This window comes from Ambystoma mexicanum, chromosome 12, assembly GCF_040938575.1.
Source record: "Ambystoma mexicanum isolate Mex_15411 chromosome 12, UKY_AmexF1_1, whole genome shotgun sequence".
NCBI classification, from domain to species: Eukaryota; Metazoa; Chordata; class Amphibia; order Caudata; family Ambystomatidae; genus Ambystoma; species Ambystoma mexicanum.
In genome coordinates, this window is record NC_090936.1 from 311,829,491 (window position 1) to 311,849,007 (window position 19,517).

A 19,517-nucleotide genomic window follows, 5' to 3' on the forward strand; every position below is an offset into this window, starting at 1 on the left:
GACAGTGAGCTTCTGGGGGAAGGAGAGGATAGGAAGAATACCTCTGAGGAGGTGCAGCTGGTAGTGTGACTTCTTAGAGACATCAGAGATGTGAGAAGAGAAGGGGAGAGTGGAGTCAAAGATGACCCTCAGGTGTTTAGCCTCACAGGTGGGAGAAAAAAGAGGGCCAAGAGAGGCCGGCCAAAGATTGACAGCAAAGGAGGGAGCAGGTGTGCCGATGAGGAGAATCTCAGTCTTACTGGCATTAAGGCATTAAGGCAGAGATCATTGGCAGCACACCACTCCTGGATAGTGGACAGACAATCCGAGTTGAGAGAAGGAGAAGAGGTGGTGGAACAGAGCCTGAAAATGAGATGAGTGTCATTCGCATAGCACTGAAAAGTGGGGCAGAGAGCGGCAATGCGGTGGGCAAGAAGTAACAGGTATTGTATGCACAGCCAGGGAGAGAGGTTAGACTCCTGGGGAACACCACAAGTAGAGATAGAGATAGAGGAGAGGAAGGACCTAAGTTGGAACTGGGAGGGTCGATCGAAGTGGAAAGAGGTTCACCAAGCCAGGGCCTGATTGGTGATACCCAGGTTATCACGGAAACAAATGAGCATGATGGCATGGTTGACCATGTCAAAGGCATAAGAGAGATCAAGTAAGATGAGGACACAAAGGGTATTGGAGTCAAGGTTAGAGAGCAGGTATTCACAGATGTTCAGGAGGGCCGTTTCTGTGCTTCTGACAGCTCTGGAGCCAGACTGATGGTCATGGAGACAACCAACCAATTCAGTGTGAAGATTAAGCTGGGAGATGGCCAGCTGTTCCAGGAGTTTACCCAGGAAAGAAGTGATGGAGATGGAGATTGTTACTAATAGGGTTGATTATGCAGACAGCTCACTTAGTACTCACCGTAATTAAGTACTGTAGGGTGCTGGTATACAGCATGCACAGTCCAGCAATCCAGCAGCCAGTCAGACGCCCAGACTTCCAGCAGTACACAGAACACCAAACACGTTGCCAATCACTGGTGGGGCTTGAGGTCATAACGGAACCACTCCCGGTGTTGTTAAAGGAGCAGTGCACCAGCTTACCACAAGAGGCTCACAGCAGGGATTAGGCACTAGTGGCAGCAGTAACAAAGGAATTACTGCTCTTTCCTTCAACACTGACACCGAACACTTTGCCAATCACTTTGCGCAAGCACTTCGTGTGAGGCACCAGGTTATAATGGAAAACCTCCCGGCGTTGTTAAAGAAGCAGTGCACCAGCTTTCCACCAGCTTTCCACGAGATGCTCACAGCAGGGATTAGGCAACAGTAGTAGTGGCAGAATCTGATTATATCAGGAAGGAGGATCTCTGGGTGTTGATGAAGTTTTCTAAAAATGTTCTGAATCCAAGACGGTTTGTTGGTACGGAGACCCATATCTGGATAGGACCAGTGGAAGGTACCTACCTCATTCTGAAGCCTGATGTTAAGTCACACCCATGAAGCACACACTGCTGGTCATAGGGGGTTTCATACAACATTCAAAATCTTGCACCATGTCGCATATTGGCCACACATGGGCCAGGACCTTGACATCTAATTAAAGAGGTGTCTTGTGTGTGCTCAGTTTCAGCCAAGTTCTCTCACACAGAGCTCCCCTACAGAAAAGTGGAATGACATTGCCCTGGTCAGATTTGCAAGTTGATTTTATCGGGCCAGTGATTTGCTCCTCTAGAGTAAACAAGTGCATGTTGACAATGACATGCTTATTTACCAAGTGGGTAGAATTTCTTCCGGCCCTGAATTGTAGGGCAGGGACAGCTGTTGCACTAATGATCAACTACATCTTCTCTTGCTTCGGCCTACCCCAAAGGATTGAGTTGCACTGAGGAAGTAATGTTAACAGCGAGGTGATGACCAACATTTGGGAGATACAGAGAAATCTACACATTGCTTACAGCCGAGCCTTGAGTGGTGGACTTGAGAGGTACAATAAATTAATTGTGGCCATCTTGAAGAAGTTTGTGACAGACTCTGGACCAAGTTGGGACACCCGATTACTGCTTGTCCTAATGGCCATTAGGTACACATCGGGCCTCATTCCGAGTACGGCGCTAACCAATGGCGCTATTAACGCCTTGGTTGACGCCGTACCCGGACCGGCAGCGCCTTGGTGGTTGGCGGAATTACCGCCCCATTCCAAGGTTGGCGGGGCGGTAATTCCCCAATCCCCATTTACCCTTCCCCATTCCCATTCTTGCCCCATAGGGCATAATGGGAGTGGGGAAGGCGTCAATTACGCCACCGTAAATTACGGTGGCGTAATTAACATCAAGGTCCCTTAGCGCCATGGTATTTAACGCCTGCTAAAAGCAGGTGTTAAAAGCACCATGGCGCTAAGGGAACTCGGAGTATGGCGGTAAGGGATTACCGCCACCGCTCTCGTTAGCGGTGGCCGCTATCCCTTACCGCCATACTCGGAATGAGGCCCATCATCTTCTACTACAAACATGACTTCATTTGAGCTCATGACTGGGCAAAAATGGTGCTACCTCAGCATCTGGTCTACAGAACCCAAGAGCAGACCCTGATCAACACATCCACTACCTGGAAACACCTTCAGCATGCTTTTGCTTCTGCTCAGCAAAATTTAGAAAGGTCGGCAGAAGGAATGAAAGCCTACTATGACTTAACAACTGCCAAGAAGGAATACGAAGTAGGAGACAGGATCTACCTGTACAATTTCCAAAGAAACCAGACCATGGAGCGGAGGTTCCTCCTCTCTTTGCACAGTGCCTTTGAAATCATCAATAAAATCTTACCTTTTGCCTATCAGATCTCCATTCCGTAAAGGAGAACATACAGAAGAGAAATGGGTCCATATCAATCTGTTGAAGAGCTGTCACCCCAGACAAACTTTACGTCTGATTGAAGAGCCCAGTGAGGATAGAGCTCAGTAACAATCTGAAGAATTAAAGGAAAGGAGGAAACCCACATGGAGAATATCGCACATTAACAGGGAGTAAAATAATTTTTACTCAAAAATAATGTATACAAATCAGAGGAGGAAAAAATATAAATAATATGTTTAGAAATGTTCATGTAAGGGAAATAAATGTCAATGTGTTTGTTGTTCAAGTTGTATGCCTATTTACCGGTGAAAGAAGTACTGTATGAAAGGCTTAACATCGCCTTTATACTCTACAGACTCAATAACCCCTTACTTTCCAGCCTGGGGGTAGGAGGTTGTTAGGGAGCATTCTCCAAAATGGCTAATTTGCCTTACCTACTGAGTCCCTCAGCAGCTTTGCTGGGTTTCTAGGGTTTATTTTTTTCACCTGGTAAGAGTGTGAGCCTTTTTCCAACGCTTACATGTATTTTGCTCTGTGAGTTTTGACCAATTGTGTGATTTCGGACTCTAAAGCCTCACCCACTCCATGGGCATCATCTTTTTGTGTGTTACACAGCACTTTCAGTGCAGTGACACAGGGTTGTCTTTCAGACTTCCCACTGACTCAATTTTTCTGGGACTGACTACTGTCTCCCAGAAACATTTAAAGTTGCCATTATCTTTATATAGTCTCTTTAAACCACATATCCAGTAAACCCCATCTTACATGGTGTATTGGAAAGGGTTAATTCTTATCCCTTTGTGTCTGTTTCTCTTGGAGCACTGTTTCGCTCCCTTTTAATCAAGACTTGGCTGGTGGCAGTGGTAACTACCCTATTTTTCATACGCGGTTATCTTAAATAACCATGGTATTGTTTTAGGCTATTTCATTAGCCTCAAACATAAATCCGCTTGAGCAACTATATTTAATTTCATCTCTGGCTGGGTTTATTCGCCATTTCTCTTTGTAAAAGTCTTTCTCGTGTTTTACTCTGCGTGCCAAACCAGGTTTGGTTCATTGTTTGCAGTCTTTTTGCGGGCTTATGCACAGAAGCCCTCCTTAAGACACCTGAAAATCTGGGTAGGCAGGTTGTGAGGGAGGGGTCTTAAGACCCCTGCCACGGGTTCCCTTGGTAACCCAAGTCGCACTCCTGTTTGATTGGCTGGGTGACTGTCCTTGCCAGAACAGCCACCCTGTTGTGTGATTGACAGCCAGGCTGTGTGAATGGGGGAAAACTGCATAAAAAGCAGGTCTCTGGGACTGGAAAGGCGGAGTCGCCACTGGAACGAAAGAACTGACGAGGAGCTGACAGAAGAGGACCCCTACATCGACTGAACTGCCCGGTGAAGCCCTGCTGCAGGTCTGAATCTTCAAACTCCAATGATAGAGAGGATCCTCCGGGGATCTTCTTCCCTTGAGCTGGATGGACCAACCAATTCACCCAAACTTCAAGCCAGGACCCCTCCTCTGGTCGAATTCGCTGTACAGAGCTACAGTGGGCCGGATAGCCAGGAAGGTCGGACCCTGCTTGAGTTTTAAGGAGCACACCTTTTATTTGTTGCTTTGTTCAGCTGCTGGTTTCTTTCCTGGGTAGTGTAGGACCCTCCAGTCTTCCAAATTCTTGTCAATCTGACAGTCGCTTCAGGAACCGTGAGCCTGCAGGAACTACCAGGAACGTCCGCCTCAGCTACAGCTTCCTCTCCGTTTTAAGGCACTGTGCAAATCCAGTTGTTCGTTTCGTTCAGCTGCGGTGGAAGTGTGTGAAATCGTTCTCTAATCCAAGGGCTTGTCCTTCTCTGCTCTTTCAGCTAACTTTTCTGCTGACCAACTTCGTCCGGAACTCGTGGCACAAAATTTATCGCGAACTATCATGAACCGTGTGATCTTGAGCAAAAGACTTTTGACCTATTTACTTTTGCCCTAAGCCTTTTGTTACCTGATTCTATCACTGTAGTTCCTCTTGCTCAATTGCCCTGAGTACCTACCTGTTGGTGTGGTTCAATTTCTATTAACTTTGTCTTTCCCTCCCTTTTAAATTACTGGAGTGCCATTTTACTCCCACTTCATTTTGTGAGCTTAACTTGTCTGGAACTTTTTGGGAGTGGTGTATTGTATTAAGAGTGTGATTTTTAAACTGCTTTACTTTGGTGAAATGTTATACAACTGAAGAGTAAATACATGTATGCTCTTTTAATTGAAAACCTTGAGTCAGTGTTTGTTTGAATCATAGTAATTGCTATCCTTTGTGTAACTATTTGATACTGCTCACTTGCTCTTGAGATAGGTCTGGCTGCTCAGCCATTGCTACCACTTATACTGTGTAGTACAGGCTTGTACCAAAGGAGAATTTGTACTGTCACTTGTAGTCTTAATTGCGTGTGGTTTTCCCAAAGGGCACTGCACATAATTCTGCCTAATACAGGTTCCAAAAAGGGAGGGTTTCCAGGACCAAACCCCAAGATCCAAAAAGAGTGCAGTGCAGAACAGAGCACCACTCCCTAAGATCAGGAAAAGAGCAGACGTGCTCCAATGAGAAAGCCGGGAGCCGAAGCACAAAGACAACAGAAACCTTCTCACCCTTGGTCTTCTCTCTGTGTCATCTGAATCAAGACACGGGGGGGGCACCTATGGGGTAAAATCCGGCCCCAAAATGTCAGAGATCAAGAGGCCATGCTAGGCCCATATTGTGCGAGTGAAACTGGCTGATGGTGAGACCCATTTCAGAATGCAGGCAAGTTCAAAACATTGTTTTCCGATAAGACCTAGTGAATGAACAAAAATTGACTTTTTCAACTTTAGTAAAATACTAAGACACATAGTTGAAGGAGAGTGTGCCCTAGAACTGTAATATTGCTACCTGTGTCCAATGGAGTCAAACAAAAAGAAACAGGTGGTGCTGCAGATGTTGACCTTGTGTTAATTGGGAAAAGTCACCTTTGACAGATTTAAAACGGCAGCAGTGCACATGGAAAGAAAAGATACATTTGAAATACGGCACATTTTGAAGATAAAAGGAGGAATGATGCCTGACATTTAAGAAATAAAGTCAAGTGACAGATTGCATTATTAGGAATAAAGAGATTTAATTTTCATCATTAAAAATCATAGCATGTAACGAGAAAGGCCTATTTCCTATGTTAACTGTGTCCTTCCTATGTGTGTGCATAAGATTAATAATAAATCTACCTCTGTTCTTATATAGTAGAAAAGAAAGATTGTGTTTATGAACAGTAGGCAAAGGTGTAATAAATATTTTTACATAACACACATGCGACACATCGTGTCAGTGCAAAATGATATTCTTTTAGAATTATGGATGGAACTTGTTTTCCCCATTGAACTGGAAGTTCTGGGCCTCTAAAACGTTGACCTCAAGACCTTTGGCAGAGGACTTCTAAGAGAAAAAGGTCTGGTTTTCAGTTTAAATGCTAAAAAAATACAAAGGACTTGATTGGAATTGTGGAGATGGCAGATAAGTCAGCCAGCAGAAGTGACCTTAAGGTCAGGTCTCCCCATTAACTGTGCATTAGCTTCGAAAAAAAAGAACTTTGAAGGCCAGGAGGGGAGGGCATTATCACATGGGCCAGCCAGATGTCCTAATCAGGTCACAGAAGAGAAATGAAACCTAAGAAATGGGGGCGGCTGGTGTGAAACTCAGGAACATTTGACGTGCATGGCCATTGACTAACATTGAATACATTTGTTTAAATAAAAATCACATCATGTGTTCCACTGAACTAATCCCGGGTTCATATTAAAGAGAATCAGATGCCCGCTAGGACTAGGTAAAAATGAATCCTGTGTGATTTATACAATTTAAGTTATCAAAACAATTATAATTCCAGCCTTCTCAAAATACTGAGGGAATAGAAAGTTGGTGTGGTGATCGGTTATGGAAGTAAGGTTTCGATCCGATGAGGAAGATTTGTGACTATTTTGGCTCAGAAGTAAATTGATAAAAATGGTTGCTCCTCCCATGAAGGTCGTGCCGAGATATGATTAGTAATTTCCGACTCGCCATAAACTATAGAACTCAAAAATATATATGTGCCTCCAGTTATCTGAAATATTACATCAGCTGCCATGTTGTTAGATTTTAAGGTCACTGTAAAAGTTAAACCCACTTGTCATTTTGGGATAATGAATCTTTCTCCTCCCTCAGCCTCCATCATTCACACCCCCTAACTCCTTGTCCTATTAGCAGGCAGTGGGTGTATTTGGGGGAGGGAGAAGGAGAGAGCTGGCCAATCTGTAGCGTGTGAATTATGACAATAATGTAGTGTCATCAACCTTTCTTTGGACTTTTAATTTTTTTCGCTTGACATTACCACTCTATTGCTGGAGGTAGGCTACTTCTGAACACTTTCAAAGAACTAGCAGAGAGAGAGAGCTACCAAGGCCTTAAACATTGTCTGGGAGACAAAGACTGGGAAATCTAGAACCTAGCTGGGCCTGCCATTTGAGGAGACAGAGGAAGTCTAGGTGCTTGTGTCTACCCTTTGACCAGATCTGTGCTGTCCTCAGTTGAGCCCTGCTGTTTCCCTGGATGCCCCATAACCAAGCCCTCCCATGTAAGTAAATTAATGTAAATGTCAACAAAAGTGTGGGGGGAATCTGCCAGCCTTAATCTCCATCTCGCAGAGCAGGTAGGGGAGTGGAACTGGGGAGACCCTTGACACATTTTATTACATCCTTCTCAAATTAATTTCAGTATAGAAAATCACCCTATCCATTTCACTTGAATTGTGCTGGGAACTAACAAAGTTCATGGTCATTGTCTTAGAGTCGGTATAGACAATAAAGTACTTGGGTGGCTCCCCCTTTCTGAAACTCCTTTCTTCTGTACAGAATGGGGATGTCCATAATTCCAAAATAAGAAACCATAAAACGCTGCCATTCAAGTGAATGTAACGTGTTCAAAACTAAATTTCCCATTTATTTACCAGCATCCCAAAACGATGTTCCCAAAGCCCTGCATTTCTTGCAAATAAAACGTCCAAACCCTGCCTTTTAATAAAAAGCCAATGTTGTTAATGTATTCCCACTCCCTGTACCGTGCCTTCAAATTAAGGGGTAATATATAACTGATGACTAGGGGTGGTGTTTGCTGGGAGAGAAGAGCATTGTGATAACCGAAGCAATCACAGGGAGTTGTTCAAATTTCATAATTGTTAATGTGCAAGAATCCTCTGTGTGTGTTTTATGTACAGCCTCTACATTTTAACTGTGTGTTGTAGTATCTGTAAATTGATTAGAAATACAAGTCAGTCAATTGCTGCAAGAAATTTGAAATTATGACATTGGGCCTCATTACGGGCCAAGTGGTAACCCTGCCAGTGCTACCGGTGGGTTGCTGCTGGACCCGTAATAATTTACTGGCACATGACTTCCCGGTGTCAGGTGGCCTGGGAAGTCAGGGACCGACAAATTGTAAGTCACCATTACCATAGAGTCCTGTAGGACTCTACGGGAGTGGGGTCATGGAAGCACCTGCACCTTTAGCAACAGTGTTGGTGATTCTGTGACCAGTCTGCTTACCGTGCCACTGCGCCCGGCATGGTCAGACCTGTCAAGCACAGTGGCCACGGCAGGCAAACTCAGAGTTTGCTGATCTGGAAACAAGGGTGCTGGTGAACCTACTGGCACCCTTGTTTCTGGACCAGAAAACTTAGAATGGAGTGCATTGAGTTGTGGCACAATGTTGGTGTTTGATGTTTTGGCTGCCATTATTATTTGTTAAACCTTAAATAAATGTATATTCTTACTATACACTGGCCTGGTTCCTAGCTCATTGGTGGTACAGAGGCTATTTGCTGGGGTGGTGTGAAATATGTGTGAAATAGGTTGGAGGTCTCACTAAAGTTGAGAGAGGAGGTACAGGGAGGAGATGGGACAGTGAGGTTGAGTGTAGAGGAGGATCGGAGGGAAAGAATGGTAAGTAAACTGAGATACCATCATTCAGGTACTGAGGAGAAAGATCATTGATAGCTTTGTAGACTAAGAGAAGGAACTTGAAAATCGGGTTATTGTCCATGGAGAACCAAGCAGCATGCTGTCGGTAGGTAGAAGTGGGGAGGATCTGGGTAGGTTGCAGAGAGTGCCAGTAGCAAATTTGAGGACTTTGTCTAGAGGGAGGAAAGAGACGAAAGGAAGACCAAGTAGTAGGCTTAGGCAGTAGTTAAGTTTGCTGAGCACGGGAATTAAAATTAGAGTTTTGTAGAGAGGTTAATAAGAAAAGGACACATTTCCTCAATATTGAGGTTAATATGAATACTAGAGACAGTAATAGTGAAGATTTATTGCAGGCACATGTCACCATCAAAGAGCAAACCAAGATTGCGAGCCTTGGATGAGGAAGCAAAGTGGTCAGGCAGAAAGAAGATAGAAGGTGGAGGGTAAGGATGGCATTTAAAGCCCAGAGAAAGATTTGTGAAGTGTTTAGCGTGATTGTGCAACATAAATGCAGCAAAATTGCAATTTCATGCTGCAAAATGTCAAGTTTAAACCACAATATGTTCCATTCCATGCTTCAGTATTGTGGGGAGATCTGACTTTCACAACAAGTTGCCAGGGTGGCAAACAGCCTCACCATGGCCAGCTGATAGTGGGTCACATGATATATGATATGATAGATTATTTATAACGCACTTAATACCCAGAGGTTTCTAAGCGCGGACCCAGTGATCAAACTTGTGCTGTTCCCTGTCATCTTGCTTCAAAGGCGAGCACGTTGCCCCTGAGCTATCCTCCCGAGACATGAAGGTATTGTTGGAGCATGCTGAAACTGAGATGGGGCTGGTGACTTCGTTTCAACAGAGACAAAGTGGGGGTTTGTGCACTGCATGGGAATGGAGGTAAACAGCAATATTAATAGGTCACAGTATGCAGCGCACTCCTGTGGCAAACAGGAATGTTGATAATGGGGAGTAGATGGAAGGTAGCTTGGATGAAAGGTGAAGGTGGTGCAGATGGAGGAGAAATAACAACAGATGGCAAAGGAAGATTGGTAGATTGAAATGTCCACACTGCTTTTCTGGCTCCTTTTCTGCCTTAGGTTTGTACTGTTTTTATCATAATTAATGCATGTTTCTTAAAAGGTAAATAAATAACTTTTACTCTTAGCTCAATATTATTTGGTATTAATTTCTTAGTCTCTTGTTCAGGCGTCTGCAAGGTACAGTTTTCACTTTTCATGCTGTGGCAAAACCAGCTTTCCGATTAAGGGGAGATTTGGATGGAAGAGGACGAGAGTAGTAATGGGGTTCGGGGACTAGGGCCTCATTACACGGTAGGCGGTAAGGGTTTACCGGTACCGGTATTTTACTGGTACCGGTAAACCCTTACCGCCTTACTATGAGGTCCCTTTGCGGGTTGGGGAATTTAACGCCTGCTTTTTGCAGGCGTTAAAAACCAACCCGCAAAGGGACCAGGGAGCTAATTACGGTACCAACCTTGGAATAGGGCGGTAATTCCCCTTTCCACCAAGGTGGTGCCGGTATTTCACCGGCATGGACCAAGGTGCTAATAGCACCTTGGTCCACCGCCATCCGTGTTATGAGGCCCTAAGTGTAATATATTCTGGTAAGGCTTATGGAAGACACCCTCCAGTTAATCAAGGATAGGGCAGCAAGGCTTATCCTTTACCTCAAGCCCAGGGCACGCATCTCTCCTGCCCTAAAAAGTCTTCACTGGATCCTGGGCTGCAGCGCAGATTAAATTCAAATCCCTTTGCATCATACACAAGGCTGTCTGCTGCCGGGACCACTTTATCTACAATTCTTTTGTGCTAAATCCTCCCCATCTAGGCTACTCCATTCCTCTGGCACCAACCTGTCTGTAAAGCGTTTTGTCAAACAGAGGGCACATGGTCGATCGCTTTCCTCAGCAGGCTCCCTACTTTGGAACAGCCTCCCCCTGCCTCTACGTCTTGAGCAGGACCTCCTTAAGTTCCGGTAAAATGCCTCAAGACGTTCTTCTTTCCCTCTTCCATCCCTCCCTCTCCTCCCTGCTAATCGCAATGCAGCTTGATTGGTGTGCAAGACCCTTTTGCATTCTCTGGGCCCTGATCTTCCACATCTTATCATCCCAGCTGCTGTCTATCCTTTGCATTTGCCTCACTCACCCTCCACCACTGGAGGTTGCACTTACCTTTTTCATAGCACTTCACCTACTTCTCTCCATAAGCACCACAGCACCTATCCAATATCCCTCTCCACTCTGCACTTGCATGTTCTGAACACTCACAAGGCAGAGAAACACTTGTGTACAGGCTCGTTGTAAGTGCCACAACATATCATATCAAAGTAGGTTTGTCTTCCCCTCCCCATTGTCTCTTCTTATATTGTTGTATTAATTATTTAACATTGTTATAATTAGATTGTCTATCATCCTCTGTCCCCTCCCTGTTTCCCTGTGGGCTCTTTGAAACTGTATTTGCTTCCTCTATAAGCACCTAACAAGTGAACAATAAATACATTTAAAAACAAATGGAAAGTGAAAGGAGTGTGGGTTTATGAAAGATGAAAAGGGAGCAGATACAAGTGTAAGAGGAAAGCAGTAGATTTTGAAGTGGTACTGGAGTGTGTATGATTTTAGACAAGGAAAGGGCAAGGACATTTGTTTGGAAGAGGTGGGACAGGAAAGGGAAAGTAGATTCACCAATTGAACAAATTTAATAATCCGGGAAAAATCCCTTTATGATTGCAAAATATCGTTCAATGACCCGGCTATTTCTCGCCGGATCTAGCATGAAACCTTTCACATTAAAATCTATGATTGTTGCGCTCGTGACCACCATTAACTCCAATCTAATCTCTGCCTCCACGACCCGTTGACCTCTGGACTTCTGTCAATCTTGCCCACAGGGCCTTTGCCTTAAATCTCCCACCATTAAACTCCACCCTGGCCATTCACTCAAATGCTGAATAACCCATTTAGTGTGTTAAATATCAGACCTTGCAATTTGCTAGTCCCCCCATCAAATCTTGCCATGACATGTATGTACATCCTCTTTGATCGACATTCTCTCAGATTAAAATGATTGAACACACACATTAGGCCTCATTACGAGAATGGAGGTAATGAAAATAGGAAGGTGGAATGGTATTACCAGCCTCGTTAACGGGTCCGTGTCATTACGACCCGACAACCGGCCAATACCGCCCCCGCCCGTACCGTGCCCCTTAATACCGGCTCGCGCACGTACACGCGCCCCTTCGCGGAGTAAATACTGGGATGCCGGTAATAGGAGGACATTACAACTCACGCGGGCATGCAATTACCGGCATCCTGAAGGTGGTAATTAGGGCCTGCATGATGGCGGCCATACAGGCATCACGGACCACCCATAAATAGCAATCTGCAGTCAAGGCAACTCCCACAGGTGCACACAATCACCACAGGTGGAGTCAATGGAGCCTGTTCCAGTATAAAAGGAGTACACCCACACACCACACCCCTTCAGACACCAAAATGATACCACTAGCTGTTGCAATCATGGGGTTGGAGGACATGCCTATACTGCTACAGCAACAACATCAACTACAAGAACAACTACAGCTACAGCAAGAGGCAGCACAGAGGTGACGCAGGAGGAGAAGGAGGGTCAGACAGGCCCATCAATTACCACCAGTGCAGCCAGTAGTACCTCGGTGGCAGCCACCAATCCCTTGCATCAGACCCAATCCATTTAACCTAACCCCTGAGCAGATCCACACTCTGTACCGGTTGGACCGGGACATCATCACCACCATTGTGGACATGATATATGATGACATTGTCAGCCTCATTGAAATACGCACTGCCATCCCCCCGCTACTAAAGGTGGTGTCTGTGCTCCACTTCCTGACCAGCACAAAGTGGGCCAGCTGCATGGCATATCATAACCACTCTTTTCACACATGCTGACCCAAGTGCTGGATGCCCTCCTGAAGCACGCTAGCACCCACATATCCCTACCACGGACTGCCTAGGAGATTGCTGACCCCAAAGTAGGCTTCCATGCACTGGCAGGCATGCCCAATTGCGTCGGTGCCCTCAACTGCACCCATGTAGAATTGGTTGTCCCCCATGCCCTAGAGGTGGTGTACCGCAATCGCAAACAATACCACTCCATCAATGTGCAGATGGTATGTGACTCCAGCAAGATCATCACACATTGTTGCACCCGATATCCCGGATCTACACATGATGCCCTGGTGCTGCGTAACTCCACGCTATCCCGTCACATGGAGCGACATGCTGGACGACATGCCTGGCTGCTTGGTGAGTTGCCTGACTGGCCCATGGCAGTACATTTGGGTTGTGAGGTGGGGGGATGCATACTCCACCAGGGTGGGAATGGGCGGTGAGTGGAAAATGCACACAGAGCTGAACACCCCTGACCTGAACCTCCCAACCTGAACATGACACATCACTGCCACACATTGGACCAATGCCGTATATCAATGACAACATGTAAGACACACAACCTGGCCACCATGGGTATGTCAAGCAAGGCATGACTAAACATTATTGCAACTGTGCCATTGTGGCTAGTGTGATCATGCACAGTGTAGTATACAAAGCAATAATGGGAGGTAAAACATAGTCCTGCATCCACAGTACGTCCTCATCAGCATGCAAGAAATCACCCTGCATCATCTGTACAACGCCATCCAGACTACCACACCATATTGCAGTATGCAATCCATCTAAATAATATTTGTGCATACATACAGGGACATGTGCATGTCAACACCAAATTGCTGCGGCCATGGCTGTGAATCCTGAAGGTGGCAGCTCAGAGTGACTCACACAGACCTATTTGTATTTGCTTGCAGGTGATGGAGGATATCCCCTGAAGCTGTGGCTACTTACCCCTGTGTGGAACCCCCAGAACAGCCATGAAGAGGAGTACAATCGGGTTCATACCCATACCCATGTTGTGATTGAGCAGACCTTTGGCCTGTTGAAGGCGCGGTTCTGCTGCCTAAGCAGGTAAGGTGGATCACTCTTTTATAAGTCTGAGAAGGTGGCAAAGATCACCATGGCCTGCGTCATGCTGCACAACGTGTTTGTCCAGAGAAATGTACCACTGCCACCTGACATTGACATGCATGCACCAGTTGAGGATGATGAGGATGAAGACGGAGGAGAAGCAGCATTCCTGCCAGTACGTGATGAACAAGATGGCTGTGCAGTATGCCAATCACTGATTGACAAATACTTCTGACCCACAGGGACGTTGATGGATATGTGTCAGTAAAACATTTTACACTGGGTCCATGTAGACATGCAGACAGGGAATGTGGTGAGTTGGGCACTGTGCACTGTCATTAATAAAATCTATACACACAAAATGAACAATGTCCAAGCATTGAATGATTTTTCACACACGGGTGTATTAATATCAACTACAGAAATGTTCTACCCTCACCCCACCCCCAACACCAAAACACCCCATACCCCCCAATGAACACCCCATATCCCCAATGAACACCCCATGCCCCCGATGAACACCCCATACCCCCAATGAACTCACCCTAATACACCTATACACCACCGACTCCATCTGACCCACTCCCATTGTAGTCCCACACGATTTCCTTGCTTTCTTGTCTGGGGGCAGCATTTCTGATTGCTTCACACTCTGTCTTGTCAGACGCACAGGGCTGGAGGGTGCAGAGGAAGCATGTGTGGAGGATGGGGATGTGGTGGATGGGTTGGAAGCCGTGGTGATTGGCACGGCTGGTGCAGGTTGCTGCTGCTGCATGTGCAGCAGGATTGAGGTGAGGACCTGCGTGATGGCCCCCAGACTGTCTCAGATCATCAACGGAGAGGCATTAATGCCAGCTGTGTTTGCCGCTATGGCCTGCACAATCTCATGCCTTGTGTCCTCTCCCTCCGCAGCATATTGTCTGACAAGATCCAGCATTGAGTCCTGTCTAGCCTCCACCCTTGCTGGCCGTGCCTCAAGGTTGGTGGGAGCAGCAGTGGTTGAGGGTGCTGCGACCGTGCGTGCATTGGCAGGGATGTCCTCGGATGGGGTGGTGCTGAGGTCCGAATCGTGCAGTAAAGGATCCCCAATGCTGCTGGTGGGTGTGGCCTGAGTGTGGGGTTGGGGGGTGGACACGGGGCTTGGGGAGTGTGGACAAGCCACATGGGTTAGTCCATCCTCGTCCAAATACTCCTCCACTGCAGTTTCAATGTCTCTCAGTGGGGCAGTGGCTGATGCCTCATCCCACCGAACTTGTTGCTCCGAATGTGTGCCACTGGCCTCATCTTCCACTGGTGTTGCCAGCTCTGTGGTCCCGGTCTCAGGTGTAGATGTGGGGCCCTCATGTGCGGCCATGGCCTGGGCACTCGCCCTGGGTTTTGGTGTGGCCTGTGAGGCCGCCCCGGAGGTGGTCTTGCCTGTGGGAGTTGTCTTGTGCCGGGATGTGGATGCCCTTGTGGGTGTTTCCTCATTGCAATCCTCTCCATCGGTGCCTGGGGGGTAGAGGTGATACAGTGCATCAGTGATGGTGTTACATGCAAGATGCATTATATGGTGCTTTGGAGAATTTCATTTATCATGCATTCATATCTTACAGGTGTGTCACACAGGGTAGTATGAAGGGGCATTTTGGCATTTGCCGTGACGTCTCATTTCAGGAATGCTGCATGGCTGGTGGCATGCCGTTGTATTGGGGTTTGTGTGATGTATTACATGGGCATGGTCCGTGTGTTGGCTATCTGTTGGAAATGGGATTGGCACTCAGCATGTATTTCAGTGTGGCAGGGTTTGGGCCTCCATCTGGACAAGGATATGTTGATGTGTGTGTTGGGACATGCATTGCGTTGCCTAGACTCTATTCCAGATCACTTGTGCTATGTCATGGTTTCCCCTACAGGGATCTGCAGGGTCACTCACCTCCATCTCCAGATGTTGCGGCATCCGTCTCCATCTCCCCGAAACCCTCGATGGACTCCATCTGGATGAAGGTACTACACGTCTCCTCCCAGCGCATTAGTTTGAGGGTGAGTGGGGACCCCCACCTGTGGCCATGGCCTCCCTCCTATTGCTGGCCAGGATGTTCCGTACCCTGAGGCAGAGGTCATCCCAGCTTTTCTTACAGTCTTTGACTGTCTGTGGGGTGGTGCCGACTGCCGAGACCTTGAGGGCTACATCCTCCCAAATATTTTTCTGCTGCTAATGACGTTAGTTCCGGGTCCGGTATTACGAGCCCCGTATTAGCAGGATGTTATTACCGGATCAGTATTAAGGGGTGCCTCCTAGGCGCAGGCGGTATCGCCGGGTCCCATGATGGTGCTATTGGGGGGTTGGAGGGCCTTTACGGGCAGGGCGGTATGGCCATTACCGGCATGGGGGTTTGCGCGTGCTCGCGCACTCGTAATCACCTGCTATTAGCGGCATCAAACGAGCACGGACCCTCTAGTTCCTCCATGCCCGTAATGACCCCGTTTTTACTGCACTTCACGTAATGAGGCCCATTCTGTCCTTATAATTATTATTGCCACACTACCGTTAGTCAATCTGTGTTAAGAATGATACACTAACTCTTCAAATATGAACATACCATGTTTATGTCTATGTTTATGTTTATTAGGTTTATATAGCGCTTTAATCCAAAGCGGTTTACAGTATAACAACAAGGTACAATAATGAAAGAAGCATATTTACAATCATGAAACAACCCAGTGAGACAATATGTAGAACAATTTTAGGTGGAGGGGGAGCGGGAAGGGAGATGGGAAAGGGATAGGAGGTAGGGAAGGATGGTTACAAATAACTGATTTGAGATCAAGTGGGTGTGAGAAGAAGGGGAAGGGAGGGTAAAGGGGATAGGAAGGGAACAGGGGAGCTGGAGAGGAGAGAAGGTAGGGAAGGAAAGTCAAGGGGGGAGTGGAGAAGAAGGGCTTTCAAGAAGGTGTGGAAGGATGAGTAGGTGGGGATGGAGCGGATAGAAAGAGGTAAGGAGTTCCAATGTAGGGGGGCCAAGAGCTGAAAGGAACGGAAGCGTGAGGAAGCACACGGGGCCGCGGGTACAGTGAGTAAGAAGAGGCCAGCTGAGCGGAGAGAGCGGGAGGGAGTGTAAAATGAGACGAGAGATAGGGGGGGGTGAGGTCATGGAGAGATTTGAAAACCAGACAGAGGAATTGAAATTTAAGCTGGGAGAGAAAGGGAAGCCAGCCAAGGTGAGAGAGTGAGGTGGAAATAGAATTGCGAGGACCGAGGAGACAGAGAGTATGGATAGAGGAGTGGTAGACGGATTTTAGGGGGGCCAGATAAGACACAGGGAGTCCAAAGAGGAGAGAAGAGCAGTAGAAGAGTCGGGAGAAGATGAGGGAGGAGATTAACAGCCTGATTCATGGAATTATTTGCATGGAAAACGCAGATTTGCACGCCTTTCTTGCTGAAAATCCCTGTTTGAAGTATGGGGATTTTCGGGCAAAAAGGTGCGTAAATCTGCGTTTTTCACGCAAATAATTCCATGAATCAGGGTGTAAGAGTTTAGAAGCATGGAAGGCGAGGGAGGAGCGGATCTTTCTGATATTGAAGAGATGGTGCCGACAGGCATGAGAGGTGAGAGAGATGTGGTTGGAGAAGGAGAGGGAAGAGTCAATGTACAGACCAAGATTGCGAACATGGGTGGAGATGGGGAGATTGGAAGGGGGAAAGTGGATGAAGGGGGAGGGGTAGGGGAAAGTGTGTTCGGAGGAAAGAAAAGGAATTCCGTCTTGTCAGTGTTGAGGGAAAGAAAATGTGATGTCATCCAGTTTTTGATGGCCATAAGGCAGGAAGATAGAGTGTGATAGAGGTCGGGAGTGAAAGAAGAGAAGGAGAAAAAGAGTTGGGTATCGTCATTGTAGAAATGGTGAGAAATGCAGAAAGAAGAGATAACAGGGGCGAGAATGGAGGTATAAAGAGAGAAAAAGACTTGGGGGACACCATAGTCTAATGGGAAGTTGGAGGTGGTGCGGCTGCCCCAGGAGACAGCAAAGGAACGATTGGAGAGGTAAGAGGAGAGCCAGGTGAGGACAGAGCCTTTGAAGCCAAAGGAAGACAGAATACTAAGAAGTAAGGGGTGATCTATGGTATCAAAAGCAGCAGACAGGTCAACTAGGATGAGAATTGAGGATTGCTTAGCGAGCAGTGAGGAGAGAATTAAGTACATAAGTGAGAGCAGTCTCAGTGGAGAGTTTAGGGCAGAAACCAGATTGAGAGGTGGGGAGGAGAGAGTGAGTGGATACAAAAGCTGAGAGTCGAGAGTAGGCTAGGCGCTCGAGGAGCTTAGAGAGATTGGTCGGGCGTTGGAAGCAAGAAGAGGGTTAGCAGAAGGTTTCTTCAGGATGGGAATGATGGTGGCATGTTTGTAAGCTGAAGGAAAGGTGGCAGAGGAGTGACAAATGTTGAAGAAAGTAGTTAGGTTGGGAATGAGGAGGGGGTAGATTTTAGGAATAAGGGAGGTGGGAAGTGGATCGGAGGGGGCAGCTGTAGGGTGATATTTGGACAGAAGAAGGGAGACACAGGATGGGGTGATAGGAGAGAAGTTAGGCATGCTAGCAGAGGTGGGGGAGATGGAGGAAGGAGGGGAGTAGGAAGGGGAGATGAGGATATTTTGGTGTAGAGAGAGAATTTTGGATGAGAAAAAGTTGGCAAAGTCAGAGGGAGAGAGGGGAGAGTTGGTAGAGGGACCAGGAGTAGGCGGGGAAAGAAGGCGAGAGAGGGTCTGGAAAATTTGGCGGGGGTGAGAAGCTTGTGAGTGGAGGAGGTTAGAGTAGTAGGAGCGCTTGGCTGATTAGAGACAAGAGTTGTAGAGAGAGTGATATGAGAAATAGGAGGATTGATTAGTCAGAAAAGGGGATTTGAGCCAACGTTGTTCAAGGCGACGGAGGAGACGACACATGGACAGAAGGTGAGGGGAAAGCTAGGGTTGGGAAGGTTTGCAAGAAGGGTGGAAGGAAGTAAGAGGGTAGAGATGGTCGAGACTGGTGTATATAGAGGAGGACAGAGAGGAGAGGGTGTCATCAGCTAAGAGAGAAGAGAAGTCATAGAGATGGGGAAGGGAAGAAGAGCAGGAGTTGAAGAAGAGGGAAGGGTTGAAGTTGCTGAGATTACAACGAGAGAAGGAGGGGGGAGTGAGGGGGGGAGGACAAGGAGGAGGGGGAGTAAGGGAGAAGGAGAGTAAGGCATGGTCAGAGAGATAGTTGGGAAGAGAAGAACCAGGTGATGAGGAGTAGGATGATAGAAAGATGAGGTCGAGAGTGGAGCCAGAGGAATGGATAGGGGGAGTAGGGAGGCGAGAGAGGAGATAGGAATCTAATATAGAGAGGATAGGGGAAGATTGCGAGTAGATGCAGAGAGGAAGGTTGAAATTGCTGAGAACAGAGAGAGGAGTAGGGGGGGGGAGATGAGAGAGAGGAGGTGATCCAGGTCCTCATAAAAGGAAGAGAGGGGGCCAGGACGTCTGCAAATAATTAAGAAGGAGATTGCATGAGGGTAAGTGAAGGATTTGAGGAGAAATTCGAAGGAATAGAAGGTAGGGAGAGATAGGGTAGTGGTTGAAGAAAGACATTTAGGTTGGAAAATGAGACCAATGCTGCCTCCGTGACCAGAGGGGCATGAGACATGAGAGAAGGAGGAAGAGGGGGTGCTGAGAGAAGCAGG